Source organism: Urocitellus parryii, chromosome 1 (assembly GCF_045843805.1).
Source record: "Urocitellus parryii isolate mUroPar1 chromosome 1, mUroPar1.hap1, whole genome shotgun sequence".
Taxonomy (NCBI): Eukaryota; Metazoa; Chordata; class Mammalia; order Rodentia; family Sciuridae; genus Urocitellus; species Urocitellus parryii.
In genome coordinates, this window is record NC_135531.1 from 44,050,773 (window position 1) to 44,066,851 (window position 16,079).

Sequence of the window (16,079 nt, forward strand, 5' to 3'; positions counted from 1 at the left end):
ATTGGGGACAATCACTGCAAATTCCTTTGCCCAAATCAGCATTGCTCACTATTAGCACAGCCACCATCCCCAAACCAATAATGGGCTTCAGCAGTGCATAGAATCATTTGGGCATCTCAGGGAAATGTGCTGATCCTGATTCAGTAGATCTGGAGGTCAGAGATTCTGCATTCTGACTCCTGCCAGCTCATACGGATACTTCTGATCCATGGCCACCTCTGGAGTTGCAAGAACCTAGATAGCTTTGTTCATTTCAGGTAGATAACTTATTTGCCTTGAAATGCCAAATTCTGTGCTAGGTGCTGGGAGTACAAAGATGCATGAGAGAGAATCACTTTTGTAATACAGAGAGCTCACCTCTTGATGAAGAACCAGACACATACTGCTGTTGCTACAATATGAATAAGGTTCTTTGGGGGCTGGGGATGTGGCTCAAGCCGTAGCGCGCTCACCTGGTATGCGTGCGGCCCGGGTTCGATCCTCCAGCACCACATACAAACAAAGATGTTGTGTCCGCCAATAACTAATAAATAAATAAATATTTTTTTTTAAAAAAAAGGTTCTTTGGGATCAAAGAAGAAAATAAAAAATAAAATAGTAATGTATTATCAATGTATAAACACTCTTCTCTCTACATATCTCCCTCTTCTATTTTTTCCTATGCATTCTCTGACAGGAAAAACACATCCATAATATGGAACCAGATAAGACCTCCCTTGAACTAATATTTCCAAGAGACAAGCTTTGGACAAATCACAGATTAGCAGACACTTTCAAAAAGACAAAATGATTCTCATGCAAATATGAAAAGAGTATATGTCAATTTTTTAATCCAATTATCATTGTTTAAAGAGCATTGGAGAATCTGTATATTTATAGGCAATGTTAGGATAAGATTGCTGGGTCACATACAAACTGATTAAAATCCAACAGGGTCATAAACTGTAATAAACTATAAGATAATTTTGGGGTTATCTTTTCTACTGGAGAAAAATTCTTTGCATCTTTAGCAGATAAACCTACAAATTAGAGTCTGCTTTCTTTAAAGCTGTAAATTAGCCCAAACAATGGAAATTCAGCCCCGTATTAGAGAGCCCTTAGTATTCTCATTTGGTTATTCCAAACTTTCACATAAATTATCTTGTTTTTATACACAGTCTCTAGAAAATTATCTGAGATTGGAGACGATCCCCTCCTTCATCTGAACTACCTCTAAAATTACTTCAGGATCTGAATTTTCCTCTGGTTTACATGATTGGATCTCACTCCTGAATAAAATGATTGCTATGGTTTGGAAGTGTCCCCAAAGTCCCATGTGTTAAAGCCTTGGTAACCAGCCTGTGTTGCTATCAGGAGGTTGTAGAACCTTTAGGAGGTGGGGCCTAGTGGGAGGAAGTTAGGTCATTGGGGGGTGTGCCCTTAGTGGGCATGGTGGGAACTTCACCTCTTCCTCTCTCAGGCTTCACTTCTGGCTGTCATGAGGTGAACAGGCCTCAAACTCCAACATGACTCACTGTGTCACTACAGGCCCAAAGCAGCTGGGCCAAGCCACCCTAGACTAAAACCATGAGCCAAAATAAATCTTTCCTCTATTCAATTTGATTCATCAATTAATTGTCATGGTATTGGAAAGCTGAGTAACTTAATGATGTGCATGAATAATAATATATATCATCTATTGAAGTACTAGACTATGTTTTAGGTATGACATCTCTCTCAATCTTCACTCCAGCCCTTTAACTATCACTTCTTCATAGGTGAAGAAATATCTCAGGAAAGCTAGTAAGATGCTTAAATATATGCAACTAATAGCAGAGCCAGGGTTCAACACGATGATATTATTACAAAGATGATACTATTTAGTCAATAAATATGAGACTAGAGTGCTAGACAAGAATAAGTTGGGTTTGAGACAAATCTGAGTTGAAGGATTTTTGTTTTTCACCATGCTGAAATTCCAAGCCTTAAACAGCTCTTTACGTTTCTAGAACCCATCTTGAAAGCAAAATACTACTTAGAAATTCAGAGTGAAAGCCTGGAAAGAACAAAGACCTAGGAGAAAGATTCCATGACATTTGGCTGCAAGAGGCACTGTATATGGCTCTGGTTATGAGGCCTTGGGCAGCGGAACCCAGGGCAGGGCTGGGTAAGGTGGGTCTGCTCCCACATCTCCCTTTGGCTGCTCCCTGGCTCCTGGCCACATTGCTTGTTAGCTTCCTCAGTGCCACTGAACCCACTTCTCAAGATCCATTTCTCAGGATGAATAATCTAATTAGGAATGGTGCTACAATAAATATAAAAAATAGCATAAAAAATATTAAGAAAATTTAAATGGTTAAAAAAAATAAGAAAAGAAAAAAAAAAAAAAAAGAATGATGCTTCCTTCCTGAGAGCACTTGCTGGCTGCTACCCAGCCACCTCCTCAGGCCTATCTATAGCCTTTCTGTTTAGACAGGGTAAAGAGATGGTCTGAAAGATGAGCAAACACTGGATGATGCCCACTGCAGAGGAAGCAAGCTGTCTCTATCACAGCAGAGCAGAGAGGCAGGCAGGCAGGGAGACACCAGGCTGATCTGAAGAGGCCCCTTTGTAATTAGAGGTCCTGGGATGCTTGCTAAAAATCCATCCTCCAAGGCTCCAGCCCAGGCTTACTGAATCAGAACCATGGGATGAAGCCTAGCAAACCTAAATTTTTAACAAGTTCTTCTGGTGATTCAGTCTGAAAACCTTTTGACCTAGACCACAAGTTGTCATCACCGGCTTCATGTTAAAGTCACCTAGAAATCTTCTAAAACAAGCACTTCCTGGCCTGCTACTCTGTATTTTTTTTTTTTTAGTTGCTCTGGGAGATTCTAAAATAAAACTAGTGGGGCAAACCACTGTTCTAGAATTCAGCACTTTTCAAACTCAAGTACCCACTCAGATTATCGGGAATCTGGTTAAAAGGCAGCATTGGACTCGGTGGGTCTGGAATGGGGCCTGAGACTCTGCATGTCTAATAAACTCCCTGGTGATGCTGGTGCTGCTGCTCCTTGGCTGCAACCCACATTCTCCATCATTGATTCTTACCATCAGCTGGTCACTAGAATCACCAAGCGAGGTTATATTAGATTCCTTGGGCTGCTATAACAAAATACCACACTCTGGCTGGCTTAAGACAACACAAATGTATTCTCTTACAATTCTGGAATTCAAAAATCCAAAATCAGTCTCTCTGGGCCAAAGTCAAGGTATCAGCAGGCCTGCATTCCTTCTGGAGGCTGTGAGGGAAATTCTGTTTCCTTGGCCTTTCCAGTTAGAGGTCATCTGTTTCCCCATGGCTTGCAGCCCCTTCCTCCATCTTCAAATAACATGTTTCTAATCTCTGATTCCACTGTCACCTATCCTTTCTCCTCTGAATCTCATACCTTGTGATTGCAACAGGTTCACCTGATCTTGACAACCCAGGATAACTTCCTCATTTCAACATTCCTAATTTAACCTGCAAAGTCCCTTTTCCCATCTAAGATCAGATCACAGACCCTGGGGATTAGGGCATGGGCTTATTTTTTTTTTTTTCAGGAAGGAAAGGTGAGGGGAGATGTATTACTTAGCCTACCATGGAGATTCTGAAGCTCAGGCCCTGCAGTAAGGATTCTGATGCGTTTGGTCCAGGCATGGTCAGGGCATAGCATTATTTACAGGTCACAGGTCGATGACACGGATGGACAGGAAGCTTGAGAAACACTGCTCCAGCCAGGCCAGGGCACACAGGTGGAGTGCCTCCTGCTGCCCTTTCTTGGATTTCTTCCTGGATTTCTACACAAAGATCTCATCATACAAACCTCGGCCTCACAGAAAAGCAAGGGAGGAGAATTTTGGTCATTCCTCCTCCTGTGGAGCCATCACAACTAGGGTCCCAGGTCCTGCCCTTTGCCACAAGAGTTCAAAGACCCAGGGCAGCAAACAGAGGGTTGAGTCAGCACATCTTCCACAGCAGGCCTTGCGTGTTAGTGAGTTTCTTTTTTATTTGGCATTTATAGTATTCCCAGCCACTTCTCAGCCCTTATAATTATAACCCGAATCTCACTCAGCCTGCTTCAGTTTAGATTTAAAGCTGAGAGCTCTCTTGGAGCAGCCAACTATTAAAACTTCATGGCCTTTTACAAAATATTGGTTGACAGGAGGTATTACGAAACACTGTCTAGTATAATTAAAATTACACTGCAATTGTCAACACCCATGAGTCAAGTGCACTGTGTGAAGCCACATTTTGGATGGCAGTCTCTTCCCTAGCTGGCTACCCAGGCCTGGGGCTTTCCTAATCCCTCTCCAAAGCCTGAGCCTTGCCATCAGTCATGAGCTGCAAAGGCCAGCTGTGCCACCAGAGATGGGCCCATCCCTACCAGTGGCTTCTGCCCTAGTCTTTATACCCAGTGAGAACGCCGGCTTTGTATCCAGCCTTCCCAGGGGCTTGGCACAGTTTTGAGTAGGGTTTCCATTTTTCCTGTACAACTTCTGCCACAGTGAGACAAATGAGCCTTGGTTTGTGACCTTCAGCATGATGTCTAATGTCTGAGATGTGTACGGTCTCAGGTTCCTGAGGAGATCTACCTCCTTTCTCCCTTTCACCACCAAATTTACAGATGCTTCAAGTCAACACTGCAAACTAACTTCAGCCACCATCTCTTTCCTCTGCTCCTTTTGGAGACCACTGATGAGGTCCAGTGGCTTCTGAGTTGAGTCCTGGAGGTGGAATCCAGTGGTCTTCTCTCCATCTCTTCTCTCTGTGAGTTCTGTTTCTGTTTTCAGTTTCATACTGTTGACCTTTGCTCTTACATAGGTTTCATTTTGTCTGACCCCTGCCTATCCTTCCAACATTACCTCTTGTTGTCTTCCCTAGGCTCTTTTTTTTTTCTGTCAACCCAGCCATGTGCTGGTATCTTCAGTGAGCCAAGCTCTTTCCTGTCTTGCCACCGTTGCCTGTTGCTCTTCCCTCTGCTGAGAAGCTCATCTTCTCCTCTACCTTGGCCAGGCCCTTCTCACCCACACATTTCAACTAAAATGACAGCTGCAGAAAGAAGTCTTCCCCATCACCTCTTCACCTCCTTAAAAGGATGTGTCATCCATTCTCTCTCTTTTTTGAAACACTGAAGATTGAACCCTTGTGCATGCTAAGCACATGTCCTACCATTGAGTCATATCCCCAGCCTGATCCATTTTTTTGGGGGGGGGGTCATGGTAACTGGGGATTGAATTCAGGGGCACTCAACCACGGAGCCAATCCCCAGCCCTATTTTGTATTTTATTTAGAGACAAGGGTCTCACTGAGTTGCTCGGGGCTTTGCTATTGTTGAGGCTGTCTTTGAACTTGCGATCCTCCTGCCTCAGCCTCCAGAGCCGCTAGGATTACAGGCATGCACTACTGCACCCAGTCTGATCCATTCTTTCTTTTTTTTTTAAAAAAAATATTTTTTAGTTGTACATGGACACAGTACTTTTATTTTGTTTACTTACTTTTATGTGGTGCTGAGGATCAAACCCAGTGCCTAACATGTGGGAGACAAGCGCTCTACCTCTGAGCCACACCCCAGTCACCTGATCCATTCTTAATATCCTCTATCAAAGCATCTAGCTTATTTATTTCCTAACTATTATTGTTATCTGTAACTATTTGTGAGTTTCTTTGAGTACTTGCTTTACCTGTCTTTTCCTCTGGATAGCAAGCTCCTTGAAGGTAAGGACATTTTGTCTTGTTCATTTAAGGTCAATCTCCAGCAATAGGAGCAGGATGCATAGACTTAATTGACTAACTGGATTGTATGACATCGCTCCCCTTGGCTCTGGGGTATCCTTGCCCCAAGCCTCCTTTCCTTCATCTGTCTCCTTACCATTTCTTAAGAGCTGTCCTTTCTCATCTCACTTGCTTTGTTCATGAACTCCTATGAACTCAACAAGTTCCTCTTTGATTCTGTGAACTACCTCTTCCTGATTGCCTGACATCTAGCTCTCGATGCCCATCTTCCATCTTGTTGTGCTTGGACATTTCTATCAAGATGGTCAAATTTTTCCCAAACTAGCTTTTTCTCTTGGCTCCCCTATTTCTCTTGACCTCTCTATTTCTCTTTGGTCAGTTGGGCTTGGAACCTCAGCACCATTCTCGACTTTGATCTTCCCCTTTCATTCAGTCAGGTAAAGGCTACACAGTGGCTATCCATAATTGTTGGCCACTGTTCTTATTCAGGCCCATGACCCCTTTTCCTGGACTACACCAGTAATCACTGACAGGTTTCATAGCTTCAGCTTCCCCTCACCACGCTCCATCTTTCTGTCTCGAGATTAATCCATGTTAACTTAATCCTATTACTCCAGGGCTCAAATGCCTTCACTGGCTCCCTGTTGACTATAAAGTGAAGTCCAAATTTCTAAGATGATCAGGCTCTCCACGACTGCCCCACCTAGAGTCCCTGTGTTCCAACTCAATACTGTAGTTTCCTCTTCCTCATTATCCTCTGACCTCTCCTATCTCGGATTCTTTGCTTTTGCCATTTTCTTCCTCTGAATGCCCTCTTACACCTTTGTCTGACAGAATATTTCAAAAGTCCCTCCAGAGTTATTATTTCAATATATATATATATTTTTTCTGATTCTTTCCTGTAAAAGTAACTGCTTCTTCATCCTGAAAGCTATACCTTTTATCTGACCTTTCTTTGAATTTTAGCTATTTGTACACCTGTGTCTTTTTAGACTGTATTTAAACCCATTGTCACCCATGAAAGAAGGGAGCAAGTTGGCTTTATTCACCTTACTTAGAAGCCAGAATAATGCTGGGGCTTATTCTCTATAGAACTTGGGCCTCTAAACCAAACTAAAACTACCCATGTGATCATCCTCCTAGTCATGACTATATTATACGTTCCCAAGTGTAGTTCAGGGAAAAAAACCAGTCTTGATCCAGAGAAAATCAAGTTGCTGTCCGAAAGTCTGGATGTCTCATCCATACTAAACCAAATGAGTGTGTCATAGATATGTGTTTCTACAGCACAACCTGGAGTATTTGCCAAAGAAAGCTGGGAATTTTGACCAGTAACAAATGGCTTGCTCATCTCTGAACTCTTGTGGCACCTTTTATCATTCATCTTCAGAAAGCCTAATCATCAAACATACCAAGTAACCAATATAGTCCCCACTGACTAGCACATACCAGACTCATTGTGGATATTCACTATTTCCTTAATGAAAGAATGAATGAGTGAACTTCTCTGTTCCTCTTGTACCCTGGAGAAGCTCATATTTTCAAATAGTTAGAAGAAGAATCTTCTCCATTTCTCTAGTGATATCTCCCAGGACACCTCTAACCACTGCCCACTTGAAAGCTTTGTCAAGGAACCTGGCACCATAAGTCTCTTGTTCCATTGAAGAAGCCCAACTTGACCTGGACTTTTGCATGAGAACAGAAGAAAAAGAAAATGATTTTAAAATCAGAGACCTGGTATTGCATCCCAGTTCTGTGACCTTGGACCTATATTGTCCAATATAGTAGCCACCCACCACATGTAGCTATTTAAACCTAAATCAATTAAAATCAAAAACAGTTATTACAAATTTAGTTTCCCACCAGCACTACCCACATTTTCAGTGTTCAGTAGCCACATAAAGCTAATTGCTTCCATATTGGGCAGCACAAATATAGAATACTTTCAACACTGCTGACTGTTCTATTGGACAGGTACTGTCATGGGCAAGTAAGTCATTTAACCTCTTTGAAGCCTCAACACACTCATTTGAGAGAACTGAGTCAGTTGGACTAAATGGTACCAAAGATTGTTTTCCTCCTCTGAAAATTTTGGAAAGTTTAGTATCTATGCCTGTTCCTTTTGAAGCTCTTAAATATGATTCATTTACAAGCAATTAGAATAGAAAATGGACTGAGAATAAAGACAAAGGAAGTATAGCCACTTATCAAGTCAGGGAAAGAAGTTTGTTTTGGCCCAGATCCTTGAAGCCTTGAAGATTCTAGCTGGGCTAAAGCTGTGCCTTTGCTCCTCACTGCAGCACCGATAGCTCCTTCTCAAACCCAGCCTTAAAAAATATATCCAGTTCTTTGGACCTGCTCTCTGCCTTGCTGTAGTTACCTACTCTGGTCAACTAGACACCAGTGGATTTCAGAATTGATGCCTAAAAGGCCAATGTTATGGCTCAGCATGTTGCAGGGCAAGAACACATGCCAGGATGTAGCAAAGCTGAGAGTGAGCCCTTGACCTGTCACTCCCCTTCTGGCAAACTTGGGACAAATCACCGGACGAGATACCATTTCACCATATGCAACATTATTTAAGTCTCTGTACTCCAAGGGCATCCCCAAGTCCAAGATTCTAGATTATAACATTGAGTTTTCCAAACCAGCCACAGGCCCTTAAGGAAGTTGTATTTTGGAGGTAGAATAAGTTTGTGTTGGCAATGGAGGCATTAGTGAGAGCTGAAGAGGTCTCATGGAAGGGGACATTTCCTTTCCCTAAGATTCAGGCTAAGCAGAACAGAGCAAGACGTCCTTGTTTCTGATCAAGCTCCCTCCTGGGAATGAGTCACCCAACAGAAAAGGTGTGTCCAGGTGCCTGCCTGCCCTGCTGGTTAATGGAATTCCTTATATGGAACTTATTTATTTGACAGGTGATATTTTCCTGGACACGAAACCTATTTTAAGTTGGCTCTTCAGGTGACATCCAGAGAATGTTTGTTTCATTCTGTTTCACAAGATGTTGTCTCAAGGGTATCAGCCCTGTCACTGGGAAGTTTCCTTCTGGATACATGTCAGTCGCCACAGAAGCCACTGAGATTTGGGGTCCAAATCTAGGGCCACAGAATCCTTTCCCCTTTGCTACAACTTGTCTCGAGTTCTCTGAGAAGAGTGCAGTGCAAGGGCAGGAGTGCAGACAACAGAAGCCCTGTGAGGCCCATGGCTTTGAGCTCCGCCCACACCAGGATTGTGTGTGACCAAAGCCTTGCAAGGGTCTTCCTGCCCTTACCTCCTCCCCTCATGGAACGTAGACTGCTACATTACAGCAAAGATTGGTGTGTCCATGTTGGCCAGGTTAGGACAATGTCAGGTTGGTCCCAGGGCTGCCAGGGATACTAGGGTCAATAGGGACCTGTGTAGGGTGGTTCACTCTGCTCAGACACATGCAGCCTTCTGTCTAGGTCTGCACCCTCAGCTGGAGGATACCAGCTATCTCAGGTCAAGTTCAAGATGTCCTTAGCAATATAGATCATAACCCTGCCTTCTTGATTTTGGAGTTTCCCAATGTCATGCACTGGGGCCGCTTATTTGCCAGAGGCCATATTTGCTGTCTGAGTCCCACAATTACCTTTAAAAGTAGGTGTTTTTATCTCCTCTACAGATGAGAAGAGTGGGAGAAGGGCCAGGACTCACCTAAGGCTGACCAAACAGACAAGTGACAGAGCTGGAGTAGAACAGTTTTGGGAGTGTTCAGTACTCAGGCTCTGATTCCCCAAACACTAAGCCCTCCTAAGAATGAATAGGATTAAGGTCCAGCATTTCAGAGTTTGAGGAGAAGTTTAGGAAGTGGGGGTGTGTTAGTTCCTCATTGCTGCTGCAACAAATTACCACAAATTTAGTGGGTTAAGATAATACAAATTTAGCTGGGCACCATGGCACACTCCTCTAATCCCTGAGGCTTGGGAGGCTGAGGCAGGAGGATTGTGAGTTTAAAGGCAGCAACTTAGTGAGGTGCTAAGTAACTCAGTGAGACCCTATCTCTAAATAAAATATAAAAAGGGGCTGGGGAGATGGCTCAGTGGTTAAGTGCCCCGAGGTTCAATCCCTAGTGCCAAAAAATATACAAACTTATTCTCTTAGAGAAGTAAGAAGTCTGAAATCAGTTTCTAGGCTAAAGTCAAAATGTTTGATTTGGTTCCTTTTGGAGGTTCTGAGAGAATCCGTTCTTTTTTTTTTTTTTTTTTTTTTTTTTTTTTTGCCTTTTTTAGCTATTGAAGTTCACCCGCTTTCCTTCATCACGTCTCCAAAGTTTCTCTTGCCATGTAAGGTAACATTCACAGGTTCTGGATTTTAAAACCTGGACATCTGTGGTTTATAATAAATAATAAATAAATAACAGATATCAGTAGTCTGTTTATTTCAGACTACTGCATGGGATTTGTCATTTATCTTCAGAACTGGGAAGAGGTGCTGGAAGTGGATTTGAGTTTCCTTCTTCATCTGCGCTCAGCCCTTTTCTCTTCCCCTTGTGGGGGAGTAGATCTGCAGAGATTGCAGGGGACATGAGGTGGTCCAAGGAGAAGACCCCATTCCAGAGGCCTTGGGCACATGCACCAGGCCCTTGCTTGCCCCTCGGTATCCCTCTTTCCTGTGGAGGTGGTGACAGGAAGAGTGAGAGGCTGGGGACTGATGAAGCAGCCGGTGACCTGAGGATTGATGAGTCATTGACTTTCTCAACCTGGCAAGTCCTCTGAGAAGGAGGAGGCCATCATTTCCTCCAAACAGCCCCCTTTGCATTCATGCTGGGAAAAAAAGAATCACCAATGGGCTTTAACTATTTTGTGTGTCCCATTGCACTTGAAAAGAATTCAGCTTCCTTCCATGGTATGTATAAGGCCCTGCAAGATGAGCCTCCTGACCACATTTTCCACTTCAATCTAGGCCATTCCTCTCTGTATTCTGGCTACACTGGTATAGCAGGCAAAGGGAATGTTCACCATTTCAGCAGATGCAGCCATTATTTTTTCCTACTACTGCTTGCTGCTAACAGGTGTGCTGTGGCTTAACTAATCCGCTTATGTCAGAATCTTGGTTTCCACCATGCCCAGGCTTTCTGTGGGAAAAGAAAGGTTCTTTAAGCGATCCAGCCCCCTAATGGAATATTTTAAAAACCATGACAAATACTTTTAAATCACTCAAATTGCTGGTGGAGTCTGTTAGAATGACTTCTTCCTTCAAAGAATAATATGTTTTGCAGAACTGTCTTTGCACAACTATCCCAAAACAGTGTATTGGGAAAGGTGATTGATATTCTCACTTTACAGATAGGAAAAGAGTCCCAGAAAAGGAAGTCAAACAATTTTTAAACAACAGTCCTCATACTAGGACGCGGAATTCTAGACTACTTCTCTTTCCATGTGCTGTGTCTTCGGGGGCTTGAAGATAAATTGATAAGGTAACTTGTAAAATATTAGGGCCAACAGAGAGAGCTGTAAATTAAAGATAACTAGTTTATTGAGAAGCTACTCTGAATTACACATTATCTTAATTATTCTTCTTTGCAGTCCCCGAAAGAACATTCTTATTTCACTTGTAGAGATGACAAAATGAAGGCTCTGGAAGTTCGTGACGTGCAACACAATTGGCTATTGATAACTGGATGTTAATGGACACAATCATGAGTGAGCGTGTGTGTGTGTGTGTGTGTGTGTGTGTGCATGTGCATGTGTGTGTCCTGAGGGTTAGCTTGATTGGAGCCAAGGATGAGAAAGCCTTGGGTGGATCCTAGTTTAACTTGACCTCCTACTTTCTTCCCATATGTCCCCTTCCCCCTTCATTCCCTTCCCTGAGGTTTACCTGCATCTCTCAAATCCCCCCTCCAGCCCAAATGTCAGAATCCAGCATCTGAGGCCACTGGAGGTGGGAGAGAAGAGGGTGCTGGAAATCCCTGTCTGGCCCCTCACAGCCCTTCTATAGGTCATTGATTATCTTCTCCCAGGATCCGAGAAGTTGAATACCAGGAATAGAGGTATTTCTTTCAGAGCCTTCAATGGTCAGGTCTTCCTAATCCACTTGTATGGATTTTAAATCCCAACCAACAGCAAATGTCACATAAGCAGTTTGTTTTTGGTTTGTGTGTTTATTTGTGTCAAATGTCCAGATTACAGACAGCACAGCCTCTGCTTTGTGACCAGTGGGTTCTTTCCCACCAACACACATTATTCTGGGAAGGTCACAACCTTTCTGAGCCTTAATTTTTTCATGGGTACAAGTAAAATAAAAATGCCTTTTCAGGGACTATAAAGAGGGTTAATTAAAATAGTGTGTAATTCAAACGAGTTTCTTAATATGAGTTATCATTGGGGTTACATGCCTTCCATTTGAAGGTTGTAATGTTTACTAAGTATTTGTTTCAATTGAATGAATGATACCAAAGGCAGATATACCATTCCATCCACTTTTACACAAGAACCAGAGCTCTGGACCCAAATAAAATCCTGGCACTCTGCTCCCCTTTCTTAGGAATAACTTTAATCTTCAGGACCCATACTCATTGTGGAAGGAACATGGGTCATCAGTAAGGACTCACTAAAGCCTCCTGGAGGATCCAGGACACCTTTACCTGACCAGGCTACAAGCATTAATGGGTCTCAAACAACATTAAAAAAATAATCTAGAGTAGAAATTATTAATAGCAAGGATATCATTTTATTAAACTTTTATTCCCTTTTTATTTATGCATATGCAGTTGTATACAATGAGAGTAGAATGCTGAATTTAATGTACTGTATAGTTTCTGCTATGGTTGTAATTCAAAAACTTTGAAAGGTGCTGTTCTTGGTATGAATATAGTTTTTGTCCAGTGTTCATGGAACAATATTTATTGTGGATTGTCCATTTTCATGATTTTAGGGGGTTGTGTATATTAACAGTGGAGGGCACAACATTGAGAGGGAATAGGAGAGCCCAGGGTTTGTGGGAAACTCCTATTCTCAAGTTCTGCCCAGAGCACCCTCATTTTTCCTTCAAAGAGCAGAGATAAAGGTGTTTTAATCAGTGAATCCATTGAATGATTGATGCCTGGGGCTTTAGTTCAGGGAGATGAGCCAAAGTCGGCTTGTTGATGCTGCCACTGTCTGTACATAGAGCACAGGTGGGACTTCCGAGAACTGTCACAGAACACAATTGCCTTTTACATTTCTTGCAAACCACACCTCCAGTTCAGCTCCCAGCATTTTCTGAGCTCTGTGGTGAACGTTCACTTTGTACACAGAAGGATTCACAGGAGGAAAAGGAACCCTGAGGAGGGAAAAGAAGCATGCATTGCCCACCCCCCTGCAGGAAATTAATCACCTCTCCGAGTAATGTCAATAGTTATTTCTCATAGTAACCCAAATCAGGGATAATTACTCATACTGCTCTGAACTAGATAGACCTATAATAACAATAATAATAAACACCTTTCAGGAATCATGCAAGGGGGCCCACTAAGATACTGTGAGATTCTAAGAAGTTGGTTGGGGAGAAGGATGAAGGCAGCCTTCTCAGTGTGGGTGCTGCTGAAGGGCAGTGGACCTGGTGTCAGAGGCTTGGGGTGCAGTACCAAGTCCACCATTGGCCACCTGTATCTCCTTGATTCATTCTGGGCTATGACATCTATGATGTCTCTAGGCTTCAGCCTCCTCATCTATAAAATTGAAATCATTATTTAAACCAAATACCCATTCACTGAAAAATGTACAAGGCACAAAATTGAAAACCCATCAAAATAAGTCAACTCTGGTCGAAGAGAACTGGGGAAGAAAGCCCCACCTGTATTCTTCCTGGGGCAGGTAGAATTCCAAGATGGCCCCCAAGAATCCCAGCACTAGAGAACACATTTCCTCCCATGAATTCAGTCAAACATGAATCAAAGTACTGCTTTGAACAAATTTGGGGGATGTACTTAAAACTTCAAATCCCTTGAAATTAAAGTAGGGAGATTATCTGAGTAGACTTGACCTAATTATATAAACCCTTTAAAAGTGGAGAGTTTATTGTGGCTGATGCCAAACAGGAAGCCAGAGATGTGAAGCACAAGAAGGATTCAACACATTTTTGGTGTCTTCCAGATGGGTAGGGGGCAAGGCGAGGAATGTGGACATCTCCAGGAACTGAGAACAGTCCCTACTAACAGTCAGTGAGGAGACGGACCTCAGTCCTGTGGGTTCAATAACAATGAGCTTGGAAGTGGACACTTCCCCTGAGCCTCTTCATGGGAACCTGGCCAGGCCAACACCTTGATTCCAGGCTTGTGAATCCTTGAGCAGAGAACCTAGATATAGGTCTGACCTATAGAACCATAAGCTTATCAATAGATGTTGCTTTATGCTGCTAAATTTATGGTAACTTGTTTTGCAGCAATAGACTAGTGATATATCTGCATATTGTAAAATGACTGGAAAGGACCTCCACAGAATGCCTTCCCCTAAGGACCCCCTGGGAAACCCAGAACTGGATCATCGTGCCACCTCTCCTGGCTCCAGCTTTCTATATTCCTCCATTCCACTTCATTCTGATGGAATGGAATGGCTTTAAAGAAATTGTATTTGAAACTATGAGCTGTAAAAAGTCCTCATTATTTCTTCTCCTCTTCCTCTTCCTTCTCCTCCTTCATTTTCTTTTTGTCTAGTGAAAGCAGTGTGGGGTTTGCTAAGCAATAACTGCATAAACATGGAATAAAGATATACATTTTTTCAGGGTTTGGCTATTTGATGCTATTGAAAGCTTATCGGTTGGCAATATCACCAAGTTCCATGTGACCTTTGGGGAGGTAGCTGAGTGGATGAAATAGTTTACCTCCTATCTATAGCTCCAGTCCAACAGTGTCAGAGTCACCTTTGTCCTCCTGCTCACTCCTGATGAAATTAAAGCAGAGGCATTATGTTCAGAGAGACTAGTCAGTCCCCAGGCCACTTACAACCAATAAAGAATGAGAAGAACTCGGCCAAGGAAGCTGGTGGAGTCCATCTGTATCCGTTGAGTTGTTCCTTTTGAGTGTCCTCTGACGCAAAGGAGGAAATTCATGGGTGACTTTAAATCTCACCAGTGTTCCAATGAAAACAGGAATATTGCCTGTGGAAACACTTCCTGACTTGGAAAAATAGTCACAACCTCCAGGACCCCAGTTGTCCCAGGCCTGTTGCTGCGCTCCCTTGGTGGGACTGCTTCAATGATAAGGAACAGTTCAAGTCAGACACTTGGATTTGACTCGGCTCTGCTATTTATCAGCTGTAGGCCTCAGCTAACGAGCATAATTTCTTTGAGCCTCAGTTTCCTCATTTACATGGATGAACAAGAGAAGCACCTCCTAAACAGGAGCAATAGAGATCTAAGGAAAATTGTATGAGGTCACAAATATCAAAAGATTTCCTACAGTCTTCAATAAATAACCACAAAGGTGTAGTAGTTACATTTTTATCATCTGCCCTTTATCAGTTTCCTATGTAAACTCTATTGAAGTCATTTCTTTCCTTCTGGGGAAACATCATCATCCTTTTTCTTGCCTGGTATTCATCCCTGCAGAATTTATGAAGTACCTGCTGTGTGGCCAGGGCACACCTAGTATGCACAACCAAAGACCTGTAAAAAATAACCTTTCTTTTCTGGAGTCTTATATTTTCATACTAATAATATATACAGATTATACAATCAAGATGGGATAAGTTAGGGTATTCATAAATTATAAGTTCTCATTTATGTGTCTGTCATCATCATCACTACAAGCACCCAAAAAGTAACCACAGGACTCAGTTTTTATTAAGTATATTAAAAATAAAATAAGTCTTTATTTTTATTTATTTTAAAGGTAAAATAAGTTTTAAAAGATACAAAATAAATATTTCATGAACAAAGTTTAAAATAAATCTATAGTTTGGGGAAGGTCCTTTGTGGGGTCGGGGAGGTGGGGATGGCACCTGAACTGGTCCTCTGGTAGACTTCATCAGAGCAGAGGGAAGAAAGGCTCAGTGAGATACTTGAATGAGAGACTGATCACAGTGCAGTCAAAGTACCGTGATGGGTCTGGCAGGTCAACAACTGAGTCTTTTGGAGTGTTGATGGTAAGAAGCTTCAGTAAGTAGAGCAGAGGTGATTTTAGAAAGCTTTACTATCACACTTGAGTAATGGGGACTCAGCACTCAAACAGTTAATAGGAAGCCTCCTAAGTTGCTTAAGAAATGGGGCAGCATATGGAGATTGGCACTTTAGGGGGTAATCCCAGGTGGCAGTTTGTAGGAGGCTCAGGGTTCAGGATTCAGACAGAGGTAAAGAGCTTATCTCACCAGCATTTCTCAACCTGTAACATGCACAGCAGTCACTTGGG